Consider the following 24,292-nt stretch of genomic DNA (forward strand, 5'->3'; position numbering starts at 1 on the left):
AGGTTCCCAGGGCCTTTGGAAGCGAAACAGCCCCACAGCATCACTGACCCACCCCAATACTTCACAGTGGGTATGAGGTGCTTTTCAGCATGCGCATCTTTCGTGGCACGCCAGACCCACTTAGAGTATTTGGTTCCAAAAAGCTCAATCTTGGTCTCATCTGACCAAAGCACACGGTCCCAGTTGAAGCCTGGGTCCTAGTTGAAGCCTACAAAAAAGGAGGCACTACTGAGCTATGCAGCCACACCCATATTCAAAACTAAATTGAACCTTCTAATTGGGCCAATTCGACCAAGTGTGACAAATTTTGAGGGTCTATAAACTGCCTAAGTCCCTGGAAAAAAATCTACTTACTTTTAATGGCGAGCAAAGGGTCGTCACGGCAACAGACAGACGCGTGGACATGGGCCTTAAATTGAAGTCTTACAAAAGGGTCTTGAAAATACAGTCACCAACCTGGAAAGAAGTGGAAATGTATTAGTAAAATGAGTGACTTTCTGTTGCCACTAGTGGGGTTGGTGGTGCATCCCCTCTTGCCATCCCTGAAGGCCGGTTGATGGGTTCGTGGGTGGCCCAGAGGACCACCCTGGATCCGGGGGGGGGCTGGCTTATTTTCTGGGCTGCGGGAGGAGGGATGGGCCGCGCTGAACACCCCCCACACACACACACACACCGCCCTCCATCCCTCCCCGGGCTGGCAGGGTGGGGGCAGTGGCCCTGGGTTGGCGCCCGCGTGGTGGTCCCCTCATCTGCGCAGACTCCCATGCGACTGGATGTGCTGGGGCGTGCTCGGGTAGGGGGGCGTAGGGTCGGTCGCCAACGGGCTTACGCTCACAAGGGATTACTAGGTTCTAGATGATTTGTGTACACTCTACCCCTTTCAATCACTTAGCTTATAGACTCCCCCACCCCCGTCCCCCTCTTTCCCTGGTCAACAGGCGCCCCACATGGTGTCAACCGGAAATACATCTAGCTGACGATAGCACCAACATGTTAGTAGTTAGTGTAGATGTTCAATGTATTTGTTTTAGTTTGTGTTTCTTTTCTTTCTTTTGTGTTTCTTTTCTTCTGTTCCCCCATAACCCCTTCCTGTTCGCTGCTTTGTCGTAATAAACGAGGTATGTTGAATAATCACAATGGGAGTATGTCAGACTCTCGATGTGAAACATTCAAACTGTTCAGACCATCCGGGCACTTAGACTTCCATTCTCCGTGTCAAACAGCTGAACAGGACAGGTTTAAAAAAAAAAATTTTTTTTTAATGTCAACTTGTGTTACGAAGCCTTTTTCCAGCTTTCAAAATGGAGTCAGTACAAGGGGTTAAGACTGAGGTGAACGTGTTGAATTTGGCCTTTTGGTCGGGTTGTCGGATTCACGCTAGCGCAAGTCCGGCGGTTCGGCTGGCGTGATTCCAGCGATCTGGCTAAGTGGTCAGATTCCTTCAAACCAAAATGAAAGTATTTCAAACTTCCATGTGATACATTAAAACTGTCGGACTATAAAAACACTCTGATTCCTATTCTCCGTGTCTAAGCAGCTGATCAGCGCAACTATTAAAAAAGATTTTTTTTTTTTTTTTAATCATAATAAAGCATATGCGGGTGCCATTGAAAGTAAACGTGACTTGATTTAGTACGTACTTGATTTATCGCTTGCTTGCTTGGTCGATTTGCATTCAACGTTAAGGGAGAGCCTGGAGCCTATCACCTGCGTGCGTGAGGGGAAATGTCAAACACGTTTGGAGGTTACCAAAACAGGTCGCCCTCACACACCCGTCACAAAGATTTGACAAGCTGGTCCGCGCGCCTGTCATAATTTTAGTGCCCTTTCCAGTGGACGCTGCTATTGTCCGCCTGTGGTTTTTGTAACACGAGCTCAGATATGTCGGAGCTGTTACGAGGAAGCAGAAGGGAGGACGACAGGATGGTTAAACTCCTGCCACCTGTAGACATGGACAGTGGCACATCCTCAGAGGGCTATCGCTTTCACGTAAAAATAAGAGGAAAAAGGAGAAGATGAGGGATAAGGAAATCCTTGTGAAACAGCATCTTCGTTATTTTGGAAGAATCAGCACAAAAAGTTGTGCATTGTCATTCACGGACTACAGATTTTGGACAAAACATCCTTTGGCGATATATCTCAATACAAAACATCAAGATACGCGCCGAGTTTGGGGGGAAATTGATCGCGATAAATAGACTACAAATAGACTTTAAGCTATACAGTCCCTGACAAAAGACTTGTCGCTTATCCATTTTGTAGAAACAATTGCTAAAAACCTGTTTTTTAATTATTCAATTGGTTTCAGAAATGGCTCATATGAAATCTAAGACCCTCCCAAATGATGTTGAATGTACAAAAATATATTTGTTTCACTGAAAAAAGATTGATCATTTAATGAAGACATAAAGGTCAAATTTTGGCAAGACAAAAGTTTTGTCGCCTACAGAAAGTAGTGTGAAAATTGAACAAAAAATGTTGAAGTGAATTAAGTAGTGGCGCTGTGAGATCCAAATTTAATATTTTGTATAATTTCAATGGGCTTCGGCAAGGATTCATACAATTTATTGATGAAGTCATCAGGAACATCAAAGAAAGCAGTCTTGCATGCCTCCCACAGTTCATCAACATTCTTGGGTTTCGTCTTCCATGCTTCCTCTTAAATCATGTTCATATCTGGTGACTGGGCTGGCCAGTCCTGGAGCATCTTGATCTTCAATGCCTTGAGGAACTTTGAGGTAGAGATCGAAGTATACGATGGAGCACCATCCTGCTGCAGAATTTGTACCTTTTTATGGTTAAAGGGTATGTAGCGTCAAAGGGGGTGTGAGACATCAATAGAACCGTTATGTGCCAAGATAACAAATATTGATAAAGTTAACAAAAAAATCAATCACATTAATGAGTAATTATCGAAAATAGATCGAAAATGACGAACATTTCCGAAAGTGTTCCAGAAACAGCCGAATGGGGCGGGGACGTCACGACAAGTGATTGACAGTCGAGGCGGAGCTAGGTGCCATTGTTTTTTATCGACGAGAGAGTAGCGTTAGGGTTTGTTTGACCAAAACATCACTAGAATGGTTCAAAACTGCTGTGCTATGTGGTGTACAAATAGCTATTTATCGGAATATAGTATCCATGAGTTCCTGAACGGGAAAAAAAAAGCTGGACTACGCAGACAACGGGTAAAGTTCGTCCGTGCAAAGAGGGCTAATTTTCTAGACCCAGCCTCCGGCACGGTTTTCTGTTATTTTCCACCTGAAAGCTTCTCGAACTATGGACAAGTGAAATCGGGTTTTGCTAAAAGATTGCTGCTCAAATGAGATGCGGTGCTGACCATACACGCGCAGCCACCTAAATGTCCCGAGATATCAAGAAAGAGGACGATGACTGGCAAAGGAGGCTAAGGCTAAGCAAAGGAGGGGAGCAGCCAAGCTCGAAATGGCCAGAGTGAGTACTCTTTTATAATAAAAAAATGTTCACAAAAGCTTCACAAGAAGAAATGCAAAACAAATCATTGGTGTTTCCCACACGATCTGCTGCCGATGTTTCATCAGTGTCATTGCTCCCCTCAATGACCGTTTCATTACGCTGCATTGGCGTTCGTTTGGGCTCAAATTGGTAACCTAAAACACCGATTAAAGCTTCGTAACTCTCCTCGTCACCATTAGATGAACATTCGTTACGTCGGATTCGTCCCTGAAACTAGAAACGAAATTGTCTGCCATCATCGCCGCCATTCAGTATTAAAGCACTGAGCCTTTTTCTTGTTGAAGAAACACCCCTCACTGTCAATTCTGAATTCTCTTTTATTGACAACGAGGGGGTGTTTCTTTATGAGGGAACCTGAAATATGTGCAGGACGAACACAATGCATCAGCATAAACAGCTCAAAACACCCCTAATTCTCCCCTCACTAGAAGGAATTATATTGATGCAGACAGGCGCTGCCCCCCTAGTGGCCGGTGGCACTCTCTTCACTTGTGGTGACGTCACGCACACAATCTGCCAGATCTTGGGCGCCGGTCGTTTTAGCTTGACAATCGAGCCAAATTTCTCTCATTTTCTTGTGTGTAATTACACGAAGTGGCATGATATGAATGCAAAAGGCATGCGTTTATGGATAAATGATGGAATATTAACATTTTCCCAGGGCATGACATACCCTTTAAGAATGTAAGAGGCAGCTAAGATTTGTTGATATTTCAGACTATATATCTCCCAGGGTGCAGACAATTAAAAAAAACGTGTGTCATTTGCCGAGGCCCACAACCTTGGATGGACGCTGGAAAAGTGGCAAAAAGTGGATTTTTCAGATGAATCTTCCATTGAATTACACCCCAGTCAAATATTGCAGGAGACCTACTGGAGCCCGCATGGATCCAAGATTCACTCAGAAAACAGTGAAGTTTGGTTGTTACATCTTAAACCAAAATCATGGTCTGGGGTTAGATCCAGTATGGGGGTGTGCGAGAGATCTGCAGGGTTGAAGGCAACAAAAATAGTCACTTTTCTGACCCAGCAACATTTCCATACAGTGTTGGCACCCCTGCAATTCTGTCAGATAATGCTCAATTTCTCTCAGAAAATAACTGCAATTACAAATGCTTTGGTAGTAATATCTTCATTTTTTTTCCGCTTGCAATGGAATAAACGTAAAACAGAATGAAAAAAATAAATCATTATCCTTTTACACAAAACTCTAAAAATGGGCTGGACAAAAGTATTGGTACTCTCAGCCTAATACTTGGTAGCACAACCTTTAGACAAAATAACTGCGAATGACCGCTTCCGGTATCCATCAATGAGTTTCTTACAATGCTCTGCTGGAATTTTAGACCATTGTTCTTTGGCCAACTGCTCCAGCTATCTGAGATTTGAAGGGTGCCTTCTCCAAACTGCCATTTTCAGATCTCTCCACAGGTTTTCTATGGGATTCAGGTCTGGACTCATTGCTGGCCTCTTTAGAAGTCTCCAGTGCTTTCTCTCAAACCGTTTTCTAGTGCTTTTTGAAGTGTGTTTTGGGCCATTGTCCTGCTGGAAAACCCCTTACCTCTGTGGAAGACCCAGCTTTCTCACACTGGGACCTACATTATGCTGTTAAATTTGTTGGTAGTCTTCAGACTTCATAATGCCATGTACTCGGTCAAGCAGTCTAGTGCCAGAGGTAGCAAAGCAACCCCAAAACATCAGGGAACCTCCGCTATGTTTGACTGTGGGGACTGTGTTCTTTTCTTTGAAGGCCTCGTTTTTTTCCCTGTAAACTCTATGTTGATGCCTTTTCCCAAAAAGCTATACTTTAGTCTCATCTGACCAGAGAACATCTTCCAAAGCTTTCTCAAGTAAGTTTTGGCAGCCTGTCTTGTTTATGTCTCTGGGTCAGAAGTGGGCTTTTCCTCGGTATAATACCATAGAGTCCCTTTTCATTCAGACGCCGACGGATCGTACGGGTTGACATTATCGTACCCTCGGACTGCAGGACAGCTCGAACTTGTTTGGATGTTAGTCAAGGTTCTTTATCCGACTTTTATCGTTGAAATCTCTCGTCAATTTTTCTTTTCCGTCCACATCTTAGTCACAGTGCCATAGTGCCATGGGCTTTACACTTATTGATGACACTGCGCAAGGTAGACACGGGAACATTCAGGTCTTTGAAGATGGACTTGTAGCCTTGAGATTGCCCATACTTCCTCACAATTTGGCTTCTAAAGTCCTCAGACAGTTCTTTGGTCTTCTTTCTTTTCTCCATGCTCAATGTGGTACACACGAGGACACAGGACAAAGGTTGAGTCAACTTTAATCCATTTTAACTGGCTGCAAGTGCCATTTAGTTATTGCCACCACCTGTTATGTGCCACAGGTAAGTAACAGGTGCTGTTAATTACACAAATTAGAGAAGCATCACGTGATTTTTCAAAGGGTGCCAATACTTTTGTCCAGCCCATTTTTTTGAGTTTTGTGTAAAATGTAGGGCTGTCAAACGATTAAAATTTTTAATCGAGTTAATTACAGCTTCAAAATTAATTAATCGCAATTAATCGCAATTCAAACCATATATAAAATATGCCATATTTTTCTGTAAAATATTGTTGGAATGGAAAGATAAGACACAAGATGGATATATACAATCAACATATGGTACATAAAGACTGTATTTGTTTATTATAACAATAAATCAACAAGATGGCATTAACATTATTAACATTCTGTTAAAGCGATCCATGGATAGAAAGACTTGTAGTTCTTAAAAGATAAATGTTAGTACAAGTTATAGAAATTTTAAATTAAAACCCCTCTTAATGTTTTCGTTTTAATAAAATTTGTAAAATTTTCAATCAAAAAAATAAACTAGTAGCCCGCCATTGTAGATTTCAATAATTACTTACACAATGCTCATGGGTGCTGAAGCCTATAAAATCAGTCACACCCAAGCGCCAGCAGAGGGTGGCAAAACTCCATAAAACACAATTAACAAGTGGGGATTTCACTGTACTGTCATTTAAATCTTTCTGAGCGGGGCATGTGCGTTAATTGTGTCAAATATTTTAACGTGATTAATTTTTTAAAAATAATTACCGCCCGTTAACGCGATAATTTTGACAGCCCTAGTCCCAATACTTTTGTCCGGCCCATTTTTGGAGTTTTGTGTAAAATGATAATGCTTTAATTTTTTCAAAATTCTCTTTTGTGTTTTTCATTGCAAGCAAAATAAATGAAGATATTACTACCAAAGCATTTGTAATTGGAATAATTTTCTGGGAGAAACTGAACATTATCTGACAGAATTCCAGGGGTGCCAATACTTTTGGCCTGCACCGTATGTAGCCATTTTGATGTAAATACAGTGCCTTGCAAAAGTATTCGGCCCCCTTGAATCTTGCAACCTTTCGCCACATTTCAGGCTTCAAACATAAAGATATGAAATTTAATTTTTTTTGTCAAGAATCAACAACAAGTGGGACACAATCGTGAAGTGGAACAACATTTATTGGATAATTTAAACTTTTTTAACAAATAAAAAACTGAAAAGTGGGGCATGCAATATTATTCGGCCCCTTTACTTTCAGTGCAGCAAACTCACTCCAGAAGTTCAGTGAGGATCTCTGAATGATCCAATGTTGTCCTAAATGACCGATGATGATGATTAGAATCCACCTGTGTGTAATCAAGTCTCCGTATAAATGCACCTGCTCTGTGATAGTCTCAGGGTTCTGTTTAAAGTGCAGAGAGCATTATGAAAACCAAGGAACACACCAGGCAGGTCCGAGATACTGTTGTGGAGAAGTTTAAATCCGGATTTGGATACAAAAAGATTTCCCAAGCTTTAAACATCTAAAAGGAGCACTGTGCAAGCCATCATATTGAAATGGAAGGAGCATCAGACCACTGCAAATCTACCAGGACCCGGCCGTCCTTCCAAACTTTCTTCTCAAACAAGGAGAAAACTGATCAGAGATGCAGCCAAGAGGCCCATGATCACTCTGGATGAACTGCAGAGATCTACAGCTGAGGTGGGAGAGTCTGTCCATAGGACAACAATCAGTCATACACTGCACAAATCTGGCCTTTATGGAAGAGTGGCAAGAAGAAAGCCATTTCTCAAAGATATCCATAAAAAGTCTCGTTTAAAGTTTGCCACAAGCCACCTGGGAGACACACCAAACATGTGGAAGAAGGTGCTCTGGTCAGATGAAACCAAAATTGAACTTTTTGGCCACAATGCAAAACGATATGTTTGGCGTAAAAGCAACACAGTTCATCACCCTGAACACACCATCCCCACTGTCAAACATGGTGGTGGCAGCATCATGGTTTGGGCCTGCTTTTCTTCAGCAGGGACAGGGAAGATGGTTGAAATTGACGGGAAGATGGATGCAGCCAAATACAGGAACATTCTGGAAGAAAAACCTGTTGGTATCTGCACAAGACCTGAGACTGGGACGGAGATTTATCTTCCAACAGGACAATGATCCAAAACATAAAGCCAAATCTACAATGGAATGGTTCAAAAATAAACGTATCCAGGTGTTAGAATGGCCAAGTCAAAGTCCAGACCTGAATCCAATCGAGAATCTGTGGAAAGAGCTGAAAACTGCTGTTCACAAACACTCTCCATCCAACCTCACTGAGCTCGAGCTGTTTTGCAAGGAAGAATGGGCAAGAATGTCAGTCTCTCGATGTGCAAAACTGATAGAAACATACCCCAAGCGACTTGCAGCTGTAATTGGAGCAAAAGGTGGCGCTACAAAGTATTAACGCAAGGGGGCCGAATAATATTGCACGCCCCACTTTTCAGTTTTTTATTTGTTAAAAAAGTTTAAATTATCCAATAAATTTTGTTCCACTTCACGATTGTGTCCCACTTGTTGATTCTTGACAAAAAATTACAATTTTATATCTTTATGTTTAAAGCCTGAAATGTGGCGAAAGGTTGCAAGGTTCAAGGGGGCCGAATACTTTTGCAAGGCACTGTATCTCGTACCACAGTGAGGACGGGTGCGGCTTATAGTCCAGTGCGGCTTATCTATGAATAAATGCCGTTTTCATGTCAAATTTGGTGGGTGGCAGCTTATAGTCAGGTGCGCATTATAGTCCAAAAATTATGGTACCTGTTTTTTTCTTTTTTTTTTTTTTTTTTTTTTTTTAATCACATTGTGTGGTTGTGTGGCTGCAACATCTAAATTTCTTCTATGGAGAATTAAAAAAGAATTTTCTTATTTTATCACGATTCAAAAAAGAAAAAGAGACCTTTAAATATTTTAGTTGCAACTCTATTCCATTACCCACCTTCACATTGCTGGCTGCTATTCAACTAATCCTTCTATCGGGACGGAGGACTGAGAGCTCCTTGCTTGTGTAAACAAAGAGGCCGAAGAGCTTTTAACCAAACTGAGATCTCAAAGATTGAAGACGAAAGAAAGAAAAGTGCGCTGAGGGTGAAGACGGCCGCGTGCGCGCGCACCGACAGAGATGGGCGGAGCCGCTCGATAAGTGCGTGCATTTACTTACTTAACGTGACTTCCCCACATGGGCCAAAGCAAACACGCTGCGCAGGCGGCGGAGGAACGTTCGAGTTGAGTTGAGGAGTGCGTGGAAGGCAAGACTGAAGGCTGGCACTTTTTTTCGGACGCGCCGGCGCTCTGATTGTTTGCTCAAGGCTGCTTTTGGCTCATGGATAATCGGATTTGCAACCCACCGCCAACTCGAGCTGAATAATGGTAAGTCATCGAGAGATTTTTTTTAAATATGGGGGAAAAATAATTGTAAAAGGGTCGAAATTTGTCTGCTGAACCCTATATGCGCAAAGCATTGGAGGAATATGAAAAAGAATACTGAATATAGAAATTTAAATGGGGAAAAATACAGCTAAAAATGAGAAAATCCTCAAAAAAAAAAAAAAAAATTACAAAAATAATAAAGGTTGAACATTAAAGACTAAATAATAAATAATTTAAAAAATTAAAAGTAGGGATTTAGTCATGATTTCCTCCTTTTTTAATTTTTTTTTAAATATTTTCTGAAAATTACTTTTTGAAATTTTTAATACATTTTTTATAAATGGGGGGGAAAATAATTGTAAAAGGGTCGAAATCTGTCTGCTGAGCCCTATGCGCAAAGCATTGGAGGAATATGAAAAAGAATACTGAATAAAGAAATTTAAATGGGGAAAATACAGCTAAAAATGAGAAAATCCTCAAATTTAAAAAAATGATTAAAAAAAATATTTTACAAAAAAATAATAAAGGAGCATTAAAGACCAATTAATAGTAATAATTTTTAAAAAATTAAAAGTAGGAATTTATTCATAATTTCCTCCTTTTTTAATTTTTTAAAAAATATTTTCTGAAAATTACTTTTTGAAATTTTTCATACATTTTTTATATTGACCTTTATTTCGTTTTATCTTTTTTTTTTTTTTTTTACTAAGGATTTTCCAATATTTACTTGTATATTTCGATTTACATTTTTTTTTTTTATTTTTTATTTTTTTTTTTTTTAATGTACTTATGTATTCCCCAAATGCTTTTTTGACATTTATATCATAAGCATCCATTGACGGCGCTAGACGTCCAATCCATTCTGACCAGTAGATGCGACTGAATGAATGTTTCGACGTCCACCGTCGTCAATGGCAGCCAATGAACTAAATGTAAGGCATCACGCGGTTAAGGCCACCAATGATAATGATAGACGTCCAATCCATTTGAACTGGGAGAGACTATAGCAGCGAATAATCCTACATTTGAATCAGTTCAAGCAACATTTAATTGTTGATTTAATTCATTTTATTTTATCCTAAAATATAAAATGATTGATTACACTTTTAGAAAAGAAAAAATTGGATTCATGCAAACATCTGTTCTGCGTAAAGTAACAATTTACAGCAAAATAATACTTGTTTTGCCATGTTATGAACTTCTTCAGACACAGGAGACCAACAATAGGGACAATGTGACACACTTTGCTATATGTGAAAATTAGTGACAAGCTAATATTGACCACCATTGGTTAATACAATAATATTAAAAATTTAAAAACTAAAGCATACATTAATAAAAACGGATGAAATCAGTGGCCAAAATTTGTACTGAATTATTTCAAGAAAAATGCAAATGAAAATGAAAAAAATGTGACGGCAAGTGAAATTATCAGTCACCATACTTGTTCAAACTGATAAAAGCGAAGTAAGGTTTGTTGCTGTTATGAATCTGAATGTATAGATTAAAAAAAGGCATTTAAGAATTCATGCAACAGAGCAGCTATTAGCCTATATAAAACTGTGTAATTGTTTTAAAATGTGAAATTTGGCTGGAGCATGTTATTTATTGTATTTATTGATTTGTATGTACACTAAAAAAATAACTGGTGTATTTACTTGATAAAAGCTTTGTGACAATTTGCACTTCTATTAAGTAAATTTTACTATCTGTGAACTGGACTTAATATTGCAAGCAGTAAACGTACTTAATGGAAGTAAGTGCAAATTGTCACAATTATTTTATCAAGTAAATCCACCATTTATTATTTTTTCAGCGTATTAATATTTGTAAATAGTTAATTATACTAACAATAGTACTATGTTAAATGTGATAACAAATGTGCTCATTGCAGATAGCTAATTATGACAACAAAAATAACATTTGTATATCCATATGATGTTAAAGAGCTCTTTTTTAAAAATGTCATCAAAAAAATCATATTATTAATAATAACTATATAACTTTACTATTTTTATTCACTATTAACATTCTGTCATACTTTTCTATCACTCAAAAGACTAACTTATATTTGATATGTTGTATATATCCTTCTCATACACACAATCCGATAATGAATTCAAAAGTATTATTTGGAAAATGTTATCAGAAAAATTCAAAATAAATGTGTATTTCAAGTAAGGCTGGACAAAGATAGCACCTTTTAATCGCGATTAATCACAAGATTAACTGCGATTAATTGCATTATCATACAATGAGATACTGAATTCAAAAAGTAGTATTAAGCACACTTTTATTTTAAAAGAATATTAAAAGAAACATTCATTCATATTGAGTTACAGCGCAGTTGCAATAATTAACAGTATTAATTTAACTCTGAGTTTACTTCCAAAACTTTAGTAAAAATCATAATAAGAATAAATAAACATTACAGACATGCCGGTTTCTTGTATATTTTATTGTACGACAGTATTTTAACATTTTTATCAAACAAGAACATTTGTTAAGTACAGTACAGTTTAAAAATTTTTTTTTTTTTTTAAGTAAACGAGTCCTAATGTTTCAAACCTTGACATGATTGCGAAAACCTGAGACCAGAGTTAGGGTGAGTTAAAATAGCCGTCAGACCTAAAACAACAAAAATGATCTTCCCCGTATAATTTCTATGCCATTGACAGTGTTAGACGTCCAAACCATTTTGACTGTGAGGGGCTCGCCCCAAAATCGATTGGAGTTAACTTGCCAGGCATTAGTAAAAAGATAATAACAATAATCATTGCAGTCATGCCTGTTTCTTATATATTTCATTGTATGATGACATTTTAACATTTTTATAAAGTAATAACATACGCTAAATACGGTATTTTTCATATTTTTAAAAGTAAACAAGAATCATAAAGTTCCAAAACTTGACGTAATTGCGAAAAACTGAGACTAAGGTGAGTTAAAATAGCCGTCAGACCTAATACAACAAAAATTATCTTCCTTTCTATGCCATTGACGTCAATAGACGTCCAAACCATTTTGACTGCGAGGGGCTCACCCCAAAATGCTTTGGAGTGAACTCAGAGTTAACTTGCCAGGCATTGGTAAAAACATAAAAACAATAAATAATCATTGCAGTCATGCTTTTTTCGATTATATTTCATTGTATGATGACATTTTAACACTTTTATAAATCAAGAACATATGTTAAGTACAGTATTTTTATATTTTTTTAAGAGGACAAAATACAAAAGTTCCAAAACTTTACGTGATTGCGAAAAACTAAGACCAAAGTTAGGGTTAGCTAAAACAGCTGTCTGACCTAAAACAACAAAAATGATTTTCCCCATGTAATTTCTATGCCATTAACACCGATAGACGTCCAAACCATTTTGACTGCGAGGGGCTCACACCAAAATGCTTTTGAGTTAACTCAGAGTTAACTTGCCAGGCATTGGTAAAAACATAAAAACAATAAATAATCATTGCAGTCATGCCTGTTTGGATTATAATTCTGACTGCCTGTTTGGATTATATTTCATTGTATGATGACATTTTAACATTTTTATAAATCAAGTATTTATATATTTTTTGAGTCAACATAATACAAAAGTTCCAAAACTTGGCATGAATGTGAAAAACCAAGACCAAAGTTAGGATTTTATAAAATTGCCGTCAGACCAATATTAACAAAAATGATCTTCCCACTTGTGTTATTTCTATGCCATTGACGGCGATAGATGTCCAAACCATTTTGACTGCGAGGGGCTCGCCCTAAAATGGTTTGGAGTTAACTCAGAGTTAACTAGCCCTGCTTTGGTAAAAATATAGTAACAATAAATAATCATTGCAGTCATGCCTGTTTCGTACATATTTTACTGTTTGATGACATAGTCACATTTGTATAATCAAGAACATATGTTAAGTACAGTATTTTTATATTTTTTAAGTAAACAAAACACAAAAGTTCCGAAACTTGACATGATTGTGAAAAACAGACCAGCTTCAGGGTTGGTTAAAACAGCTTTTCGACCTAATACAACAAAAATGATCTTCCCCCGTGTATTTTCAATGCCATTTAAGGCAATAGACGTCCAAACCATTTTAACTGCGACAGGCTCACCTCAAAAAGGTTTGGAATTAACTCAGAGTTAACTTGCCAGGCATTAGTAAAAACATAATTTAAAAAAATTTTTAAAATCATTGCAGTCATGCCTGTTGTTCATTTTTATTTAATTGTTTCATGACATTGTAACATTTTTATAAATCAAGAACATATGTTAAGTACAGTATTTTTATATTTTTTAAGACCAGAGTTAGGGTTAGTTAAAACAGCTGTCTGACCTAAAACAACAAAAATAATTTTTCCCCATGTAATTTCTATGCTATTGACGCCGATAGACGACCAAACCATTTTAACTGCGAGGGACTCGTCCCAAAATGGTTTCGAGTTAACTCTGAATTAACATGCCAGGCATTGGTAAAAACATAAAAACAATAAATAATCATTGCAGGCATGACTGTTTCAATTATATTTCATTGTATGATGGCAATTTAACATTTTTATAAATCAAGAACAAATGTTAAGTGCTGTATTTTTGTATTTTTTAAGTAAACAAAATAAAAAAGTTCCAAAACTTGACGTGATTGTGAAAAACTGAGACTAGAGTTAGGGTTAGTTAAAATTGCCGTCAAACCTAAAACAACAAAAATGATCTTTCCACGTGTAATCTCGACGCCATTGACGGCGATAGACGTCCAAACCATTTTGACTGAGAGGGGATGGCCCCAGAATGCTTTGGAGTTAACTCAGAGTTAACTTGCCAGTCATTGGTAAAAACATAAAAACAAAAAATTAACATTGCAGTCATGCCTGTTTCGATTATATTGCATTTAGGGCTGTCAAAATTATCGCGTTAACGGGCGGTAATTAATTTTTTTAATTAATCACGTTAAAATATTTGACGCAATTAACGCACATGCCCTGCTCAAACAGATTAAAATGACAGTGTCCACTTGTTCCTTGTGTTTTTTGGAGTTTTGTCACCCTCTGCTGTCGCTTGGGTGCGACTGATTTTATGGGCTTCAGCACCCATGAGCATTGTGTAATTATTGACATCAACAATGGTGGGCTACTAGTTTATTTTTTGATTGAAATTTTTACAAATTTTATTAAAACGAAAACATTAAGAGGGTTTTTAATATAAAATTTCTGTAACTTGTACTAACATTTATCTTTTAAGAACTACAAGTATTTCTATCCATGGATCGCTTTGACAGAATGTTAATAATGTTAATGCCATCTTGTTGATTTATTGTTATAATAAACAAATACAGTACTTATGTACCATATTTTGAATGTATATATCCGTCTTGTGTCTTATCTTTCCATTCCAACAATAATTTACAGAAAAATATGGCATATTTTATCGATGGTTTGAATTGTGATTCATTACAATTAATTAATTTTTAAGCTGTAATTAACTCGATTAAAAAATTTAAACGTTTGACAGCCCTAATTTCATTGTATGATGACATTTTAACATTTTTATAAATCAAGAACATATGCTAAGTACAGTATTTTTATATTTTCTAAGCAAACGAAATACAAAAGTTACAAAACTTGCGAAAAACTAAGACCAGAGTTAGGGTTAGTTAAAACAGCTGTCTGACCTAAAACAACAAAAATGATTTTCCCCATGTAATTTCTATGCCATTGACGACGTTAGACGTCCAAACCATTTTGACTGCGAGGGGGCTTGCCCCAAAATGGTTTAGAGTTAACTCTGAGTTAACTTGCTAGGCATTGGTAAAAACATAATAACGATAAATAAACATTGCAGTTATGCCTGTTTCGATTATATTTGAATTGTATGGTGACATTTTAAGATTTTTATAAATCAAGAACATATGTTAAGTTCAGTATTTATGTTTTAAGTAAAGAAAATACAAAAGTTCCAAAACTGAGAGGAACTCTTCCTAAAATTAATTTGAGTTAACTCAGACTTAACCTGTCCAGCCTTGGTAAAAACATAATATCAACTAGTCTTGCATGCAGGACTGAACAGGTTCTTACAATTTGGCGCAACTTGGACAGCACGCAGGTCAGGGAGGTGGCATATCGTCCCTCTCTCACCATCTCATGAGACCCTAACTTGCTCGAAATAAGCCTCTTTTCTTGGGATTAGAAATACAATCACACACCTAGGAGAAAAAAACCCTATTGAAGAGGGTCCTACATGGTGAGTTTTCATGCATGTTAAGGCCTCCATAATCCTACAGTATGGTTTTTTCATATTTTTAAGTAAACAAGAATCCTAATATTCCAATCCTTGATATTTTAATATTAGGATTGTTCCGATCATGTTTTTTTTTTTGCTCCCGATCCGATCCCGATTGTTTTAGTTTGAGTATCTGCCGATCCCGATATTTCCCGATCCATTGCTTTTTTTTTTTCTCCCGATTCAATTCCAATCATTCCCGATAATTTTTCCCGATCATATACATTTTGGCAATGCATTAAGAAAAAATAAATAAAATTTATAATAAAACTCGGACGAATATATATTCAACAAACAGTACATAAGTACTGTATTTGTTTATTATGACAATAAATCCTCAAGATGGCATTTACATTATTAACATTCTGTGAGAAGGATCCACGGATAGAAAGGATCCTTTAATTCTTAAAGGATAAATGTGACTTTGTATATTGTGACTAAATATTGCCATCTAGTGTATTTGTTGAGCTTTCAGTAAATGATACTGTAGCCATGCCCAAATGCATGATGGGAAGTGGAACCATGACTGTGCGTAGTGCTACCAATTGATATATCTTCTCTGCATTGGGAAATAACATAAGGTGTTAAGAAAAAAAATCTAATGCTACCTTGCTTCCCCACATTACTTCCCATGATATTTCTAATCATAGGGAGAGGGATTGTATGGCTTTAGCCAATTAAAAAAAGGCTCCAAAGGCTGCCAAAATTCACTCTACTCATTTTACGCTGCCTTTTATCTCTCTATATAGATAAAACGGCGCCATTACAGATTGAGCACGACAATGCGTGAGTGGGTCGTGCAGCGCATGCATTAATTGCGTTAAATATTTTAATGTGATACATTTTTTTAAAAATTAATTACCGCCGTTATCGGGATAAATTTGATAACCCTACCTTAAGCCTAAACTAAAGACTCTGGATGAGTGTAACTTATTTATGTCTGTAACGTTATATACAATTAGAAAACGATTTAATTAAAAAAAATATATATATATATATATATATATATTTAAAAAAGGCATGGCCGATACTTTTTTGCCGATTACGATACTTTGAAAATGACGTGATCGGACCCGATCGATCGGCATCTCTAGTTAATATAGTTTAAAATAGCCTTCAGACCTAAAAAAAATAAATAAATAAAAATGACCTTCTTATGTGTAATTTCTCTGCCGTTGACAAAAATAAACGTCCAAACCGCCCCTCACAGTCAAAATGATTTGGACGTCTATTGTCGTCAATGGCACCGAACTTATTAAAACGGAAAAAATTTGCAAATTCCTTTGCATAAGCAGTTGTAGTATGACATTCGTCTGTTTTAACTCTCTAGTTGTGGGAAGTCCAAATAGCCGAGGTGTTAGTCGGCCACTGTTTGATTTAGGGTTGTGGTTTGTCTCCTAATAACATCAGGCCTCAAGTTTATGGACTCTGCAGCAGGACACCCCCCCGATTACTCCCCTAACCCTCCACGGTTCTTATAAGCAGCTCTAATAAATTGTGAATAAGCCGGCGAAAAAGTCAGCTGCCGGGAGAATTCCCCATCCTGTAAGACGCCCCCCACCCCCGAAGAAAACACAAATTAATTCCAAAGCCGTCTGTAAGTCAAGCCTTTGTGGAATGATAAATATTTTCACAGGGAGCTCACGCTTCCTCGTTTCTTTTACGTCTCACTTGACTCGCTGTATTGATTGGGCGTGACTCATTGCTGTGGATCGTTCACTCCCGACTTAGATTTAGTGAGTTATACTTTTGGGGGGGTTTTTTTGCAATTGAATCAGCGGAATTTTGAATATGAAAATGACATTAGGTCAGGTTTTTATGCTAACAACGATTTGTTTACAGCAGATATGAATGGTTTAGACGAGAACAGGGTGTGTCGAATTCATCTTTGTCGAAGACCTCATCGTGGTTACGGTTTCTATCAGATTTCCATTATGGTTCAATTTCAACAACTAATCAATTATCAAATAAATCAATAACCACAAGACATTTGCCGGGTTTACACGGAGCCAAATATTCCAGTTACAATCACAATATAAGACCAAATCGAATAAAAATACTCCATATAAACGCCTCAATCGGAATAAACAAGCCGAATCCGAATTAAATTTCATTCCGATTCACAGGGGTGGAATAATTCGTTTTCCCAAACCGATTAAAAGTAAAATGGTCTTATGCATACATTGTATATATTTGTGCTGTAGAGACATTTATTCCAATATATTTCTTCTTGGGCTGTCAAACGATTAGAATTTTTAATCGAGTTAATTACAGCTTAAAAATTAATTAATCGTTAATTATTTGTTTTATATAAGTATACCAAAACTAAAAATGGCTTGAAAATTCTCAAATTTTACTAGTGCTGCAACGATTAATCGATTAACTCGAGTATTCGATTAGAAAAAAATATTCGGATTAAATTTTGCTGCCTCGAGTATTCGTTTAATTAAAGAGGGGTTGTAATGGTTTATTTTGAAAGTGTTTGCATTGAGTTTTATTGATTTGGGTGGCTACACTGCCCTCTTGTCTGCCTCAATTCACATGGCTGAATCCAGCTGGTCCATGTTAAGACCAACATAAGCTAAGTTTTTGTTTGAGCTAATGTTTTCTAATGCATTCGGAATATGGTTTGCAGGTATATTTCACCATTTTCTGTTGGAATATGTGTCCGAACAATTTGCTAAGAGCATTGTTAAAAAAATAAAAATAAAAAAAAAAGTGAGCGTTTTATAGCATTTAAGCAAGCAGACTTTTGCTGTTTAAGTTAGCCAATTGTTCTTTTGTAGTACATAAATCCTTTTTTATTTTATTATTTTTTATAACATTTGAGGCTAAGCTCGGGTATTTTAATTTTTCATTTTCCTTATCCGATTACTCGATTATTCGAAATAACTAGTTCATCGATTAATCGACTACTAAAATAATCGATAGCTGCAGCCCTAAATTTTACGCTAGATGCACAAAAATCACCAAATGCAGAGATAATCGCTAATATTTTCAAGATCAATAGCAATATTTAGTTGTTGTTTTTTTTAGTTTTTGCCCAAAATAGTGACTATTTATTTATTTAGTGCAAGTTTTCAACAGCTAATAAATCACTCAACTTTCACATCAGAAACTTAATACTTGAGGAAAGCATGCAGAATCATCTTAATTTTACTCCACAAAACAAAAATTTGTATTTTTCTATATACAATTACAACTTATTTAGGTTTAATGCCGATGTTGCTATTGTTACAGAACGTCTTGCAAGCTATCTGGCCATCGTCGTTTTTAGATTAAAATGTTACAGCAAATAAAATTTTAGAATTTTTTGTGTATGGATGCAAAAATGTCTAAATTACAATGTTTTTGTTTTTTTTGCCAAAAAACGGACAGTTGGCTGAAAATTACCTGATCGTTTGAATGGAAAATTACGCTATTCTGTATGGATACAACATGGCGGCTATCACAAAACAAAGAGTTTTTTAGGTTGAAAATTCTTGTATATAAATTAGGGCTGTCAAACGATTAAAATGTTTAATCGAGTTCAATACGGCTTAAAAATTAATTGATCGTAATTCATCGCAATTCAAACCATCTATAAAATATACCATATTTTTCTGTAAATTATCGTTGGAATGGAAAGATAAGACACAAGACGGATATATACATTCAACATACAGTACATAAGTACTGTATTTGTTTATTATAACAATAAATCAACAAGATGGCATTAACATTATTAACATTCTGTTCAAGCAATCCATGGATAGAAAGAGTTCTTAAAAGATAAATATTAGTACAAGTTATAGAAATTTTATATTAAAACCCCTCTTAATGTTTCCGTTTTAATAAAATTTGTAAAATTTTCGATCAAAAAATAAACTAGTAGGTCGCCATTGTTGATGTCAATAATTACACAATGCTCATGGTGCTGAAACCCATAAAATCAGTCGCACCCAAGTGTCTGCAGAGGGCGACAAAACACCAAAAAGCACAAGTAACAAGTGGACATTACACTGTGCTGTCATTTTAATCTGTTTGAGCGGGGCATGTGCTTTAAATGCGTCCAATATTTTAACGTGATTAAATAATAAAATTAATTACCACCCGTTAACGCGATAAATTTGACAGCACTAATTTGTTCATTTTATTTGATACATTCATTTCTATATTTATGTCTTGATGTCTTTTTACATTACTTACAGTCGCTGCTGCTGGCCAAAAAAAACACAAAACGAACGTCAACTTGGTGTTGATAATACACGTTCAGCGGGAAAACAGTACATAATGTTCGTCCACCTGGACGCCGTGAACTGTATGTAAAAAAAAATTTCCTCCACAACATTGAGAACAAGAGGACGCTCGCCATTAGCATTCGCCTAATGCGAACGTGAATGCTATGCTAACGTTACAAATTTCATTTAGAGCATGATGATCACTCAGCATGGACCTTTAAAGGCTAAAAGAACATTGCATATTCATTCTTGCCAAGGTAAGAAAACTTCATGATTATATTGGCGGCCGATTCATAGTGGGTTTTTCTCCGTCAAAGCTGACCGCGTGTAAACACAAAAAAAAGCTTTTTACGTTGAAAATTCTTGTGAATAAATGCTTAAATCCCGAATTCTTTAGAGATATGGATATAAAACAGTCTCGATTCTTGGTTGAAAGCAAAAAAAAAAAAACGGGCAGTTAGCATTTATTTTACGTAAATATGTTGAATGTGCGGCTAGTCTTATCCGCCTTATCATCACAAAGAGCTTTTTACGTTGAAAATTCTTGTGAATAAATGCTTAAATCCCTGAATTCTTTATAGATATGGACGTAAAACAGTCTCGATTCTTGGTTAAAAGCAAAAAAACGGGCAGTTAGCATTTATTTATCGTAAATATGTCGAATGTGCTGTTTAAGTCACTGTGGCGCAGCCTTATCACCACAAAGGGCTTTTTACGTTGAAAATTATTGTGGATAAATGCTTAAATCCCCAAATTTTTTATAGATATGGATGTAAAACATTCTCGATTCTTGGTTAAAAGCAAAAATCCGGGTGGTTAGCATTTATTTAAAGTAAATATTGTGAATTATAACGCCAATGCTACAGCGGCTAATTTCTCCCTTTGATTTTTTTCACAACATTTCAAAATGCATGCATGGTACGAAAAATATAATAATTACCTTGAATTCTTGAACAAATCACTCCTGAGACAATCCTTCCTGTTTGTATGCGGAACAGCTTTCGCACTTTTTCAACCTAAATCCGGCATTTGATTGCTGCATGCGTGTGTTTGAGAATAACTCCTCTCGATGCTGGGTGTGGGCAGGCCCCCTACGCGAAGGCGTGGCGCAGTGTCTGAGTGATGTGACCCGTCAATATACCGTATTGGCCCGAATATAAGACGGTGTTTTTCGCATTGAAATAAAACTGAAAAAAAGGGGGTCGTCTTATATTCGCGGTCTAGACATTATACCCATTCACAACGCTAGATGGCGCCAGATATCATTGAAGCGATGTTCTGACACGACAGATTTCAGCTACTAGTTTAACCAGTTAGCATGATTTTATTGTAGGGCTGTCAAAATTGTCGTGTTAACAGGCGGTAATTAATTTTTTAATTAAATACGTTAAAATATTTGACGCAATTAACGCACATGCCCCGCTTAAACAGATTAAAGTGACAGCACAGTGCAATGCCAACTTGTTGCTTGTGTTTTTTTGGAGTTTTGTCGCCCTCTGCTGGCGCTTTGGTACGACTGATTTTATGGGCTTAAGCACCCATGAACATTGTGTAATTATTGACATCAACAATGGTGGGCTACTAGTTTATTTTTTGATTGAAAATTTTACAAATTTTATTAAAACGAAAACATTAAGAGGGGTTTTAATATAAAATTTCTATAACTTGTACTAACATTTATCTTTTAAGCACTACAAGTCTTTCTATCCATGGATCACTTTAACAGAATGTTAATAATGTTAATGCCATCTTGTTGATTTATTGTTATAATAAACAAATACAGTACTTATGTAGGTTATGTTGAATGTATATATCCATCTTGTGTCTTATCTTTTCATTCCAACAATAATTTACAGAAAAATATGGCATATTTTATAGATGGTTTGAACTGCGATTAATTACGATTAATTAATTTTTAAGCTGTAATTAACTCAATTAAAAATTTTTGTTTGACAGCCCTATTTTATTGCAATGTTTTTACTTATTCAGATTTGTTTCAAGACTACAGTTACAGTAGTTAATGCAATTATTACAATTTTGTTGCTTTATCACAATAGATTGGTTTATTTACATTTCAAAAAACAGAAGCCATTCATTTACGAATTTGATTGCACTTTAGTTTACATATTTAAATGTTCAGATATTAAGATTTGAATGAGGCAAAATAACATGCTTTTTCTCTCAAATATATTGTTATAATCATTTGTTTCGGATGTAGTGTAATTATTTTCTGTATAAAAATTCATTTGGTGTTCAAAAAGTCTTTTTTCAGACTTGAATCTTGAAAAAGATGGGGTCATCTTATAATCAGGGCCGTCTTATATTCGGGCCAATACGGTAATTATGAAGTCCATGACAAATCTTACCATGCTTGTTTCAAAATAAGCAAGCCTGGAGAGGACACTGGTGACCGGCGCAGCACGTCACATGAGTGACACAACTAACACTGCTAACTACACATACAAATGTCACACAATGTGAAAATGTGACGGAAACTATGGCGCATTTTCATCTCATTCTCATCAGACCAAAACTGGCATTCATCTCATTACGTTTTAGTCTCCCAAGACACGTTTTTAGCTCGTTACCGGCTCGTCATTGTCATGACAAAAATGTTCGTGGACGAAATATTTTCATTCTAGTCATCACTGATGAGAAAAACAGTGTTATCTATTTTCTTTTTAGTTTTCCGGATTATTTAAAGGTCATGATTAGTAAAATTATCCCGAGATTCAAATTTACTGTGTATTGTCTCAAAATAGCTCAATTTGATGTGACAAAAAGTAAAGTTTCACATTTATTAGCTCTGGTTCAAGAGTTAGCTTCATTCCATTCAAAATCCCATTCACTGCTTAGTTACCGGCCTGCATAGTTGACTCCCATATCAGATAAAAAATACAGAACACTCCTCCTCTGTATGGTTGGGAGCAAGTACCAAAACCGAGTCGATGTTAGAGAGCAGCTCGCCAGACTCGGACAGCATAAAGTATGTGAAACGCGTCGTAAAAAGATCAGACTGCGCTTTAATTTACGTCTTGAATGAAAGTTAGCAGGCTTGATTCTGTCAAAGTGGTAAATAATACGCACGTTGTAAGAGTTATGTTAATATTTGAGAATATGATGGTTGCTTTTTTGTGTTATCGCCTATTCTGAATGAATATTTTTTTTTAAAGTTGAACACGACAGCTGTGACGCCACACACGTCGCGGCACCCCTTTTTGCTTTTTCCTCGCACACACACACCACCGATAATAATCTTGACTTTCCACTGAAATGTAATAAGAGGCTGCGGCCGCGGAACTGTTTTGTTAGGTGTCTGAATTTTGCTTCGGTGTTTTTCCGTCTTGGATTTTAGAGCCTCTCTCTTACACGTTTGTAATTATGAAATGCTACGACGCTAGTGTTTTTGTGTAGGGCTGCAGCTAACGAATATTTTATTAATCGAGTATTCTACTACAAATTCCATGTATTAATTGAGTATCGGATTAAAAAAATTTTTAGGTAAAGAGCAATTGAAAATATACATGAGAAAACAAGACATTTCACCTAATATTGAACCATTTTTTAGACAATAAATGTGTTTATTTGAGATGTACAGTGTGGAAAACAGCCAACAATTGCAGCTCAGATGTGACTAGGAAAAAAAAAACATTCACTGTTTTCACTGTTAAAACTTAAGATCTTATAAAAAAGAAAGACATTCTTAGTTCTTACCTAAAAATGTCATTACGCTTGATAACAGACATCACTCATAAGCTAGGTGCTTTCTCCATGTGTTTCAATTAAATTGCCATTTGTGTCAAGCTAATTTTAAGTTCAAGTAAAGTTTTAAGTAGGGCTGTCAAACGATTAAAATTTTTAATCGAGTTAATTACAGCTTAAAAGTCAATTAATCGTAATTAATCGCAATTCAACCCATCTATAAAATATGCCATTTTTTCCGTAAATTATTGTTGGAATGGAAAGATAAGACACAAGATGGATATATACATTAAACATATGGTGCATAAGTACTGTATTTGTTTATTATAACAATAAATCAGCAAGATGGCATTAACAATATTAACATTCCATTAAAGCGATCCATGGATAGAAAGACTTGTAGTTCTTAAAAGATAAATGTTAGTACAAGTTATAGAAATTTTATATTAAAACCCCTCTTAACGTTTTCGTTTTAATAAAATTTGTAAAGTTTTCGATCAAAAAATAAACTAGTAGCTCGCCATTGTTGATGTCAATAATTACACAATGCTCATGGTGCTGAAAACCATAAAATCAATCGCACCCAAGTGCCAGCAGAGGGCAACAAAACACCAAAAAGCACAAGTAACAAGTGGACAAGACACTGTGCTGTCATTTTAATCTGTTTCAGCCGGGCATGTGCTTTAAAATGCGTCCAATATTTTAACATTATTGAAACCCCTCTTAATGTTTTCGTTTTAATAAAATTTGTAAAATTTTCAATCAAAAAATAAACTATTAGCCCGCCATTGTTGATGTCAATAATTATGCAATGCTCATGGTGCTTAAACCCATAAAATCAGTCGCACCCAAGCGCCAGCAGAGGGCGACAAAACTCCAAAAA

General features: G+C 36.3%; 1 protein-coding gene across 2 annotated transcripts in view; it reads left to right on the plus strand.

The window, feature by feature from the left end:
- The window catches only part of eya2 (EYA transcriptional coactivator and phosphatase 2), a 228,326-nt gene that overhangs the window by 127,743 nt on the left and 76,291 nt on the right, over positions 1-24,292 (plus strand). Inside the window, exon 1 of one of the 2 annotated variants that reach the window (XM_057845494.1) lies at positions 8,929-9,221. The exons of the other annotated variant lie outside the window; for it this stretch is intronic. The gene's annotated coding sequence lies outside the window, so the exon portion shown is untranslated. Of the gene's footprint in view, positions 1-8,928; positions 9,222-24,292 lie in introns of those variants that run through there. 2 annotated transcript variants of the gene reach the window in all.

The sequence above is a fragment of the Corythoichthys intestinalis genome, chromosome 9, assembly GCF_030265065.1.
Source record: "Corythoichthys intestinalis isolate RoL2023-P3 chromosome 9, ASM3026506v1, whole genome shotgun sequence".
Classification (NCBI taxonomy): domain Eukaryota; kingdom Metazoa; phylum Chordata; class Actinopteri; order Syngnathiformes; family Syngnathidae; genus Corythoichthys; species Corythoichthys intestinalis.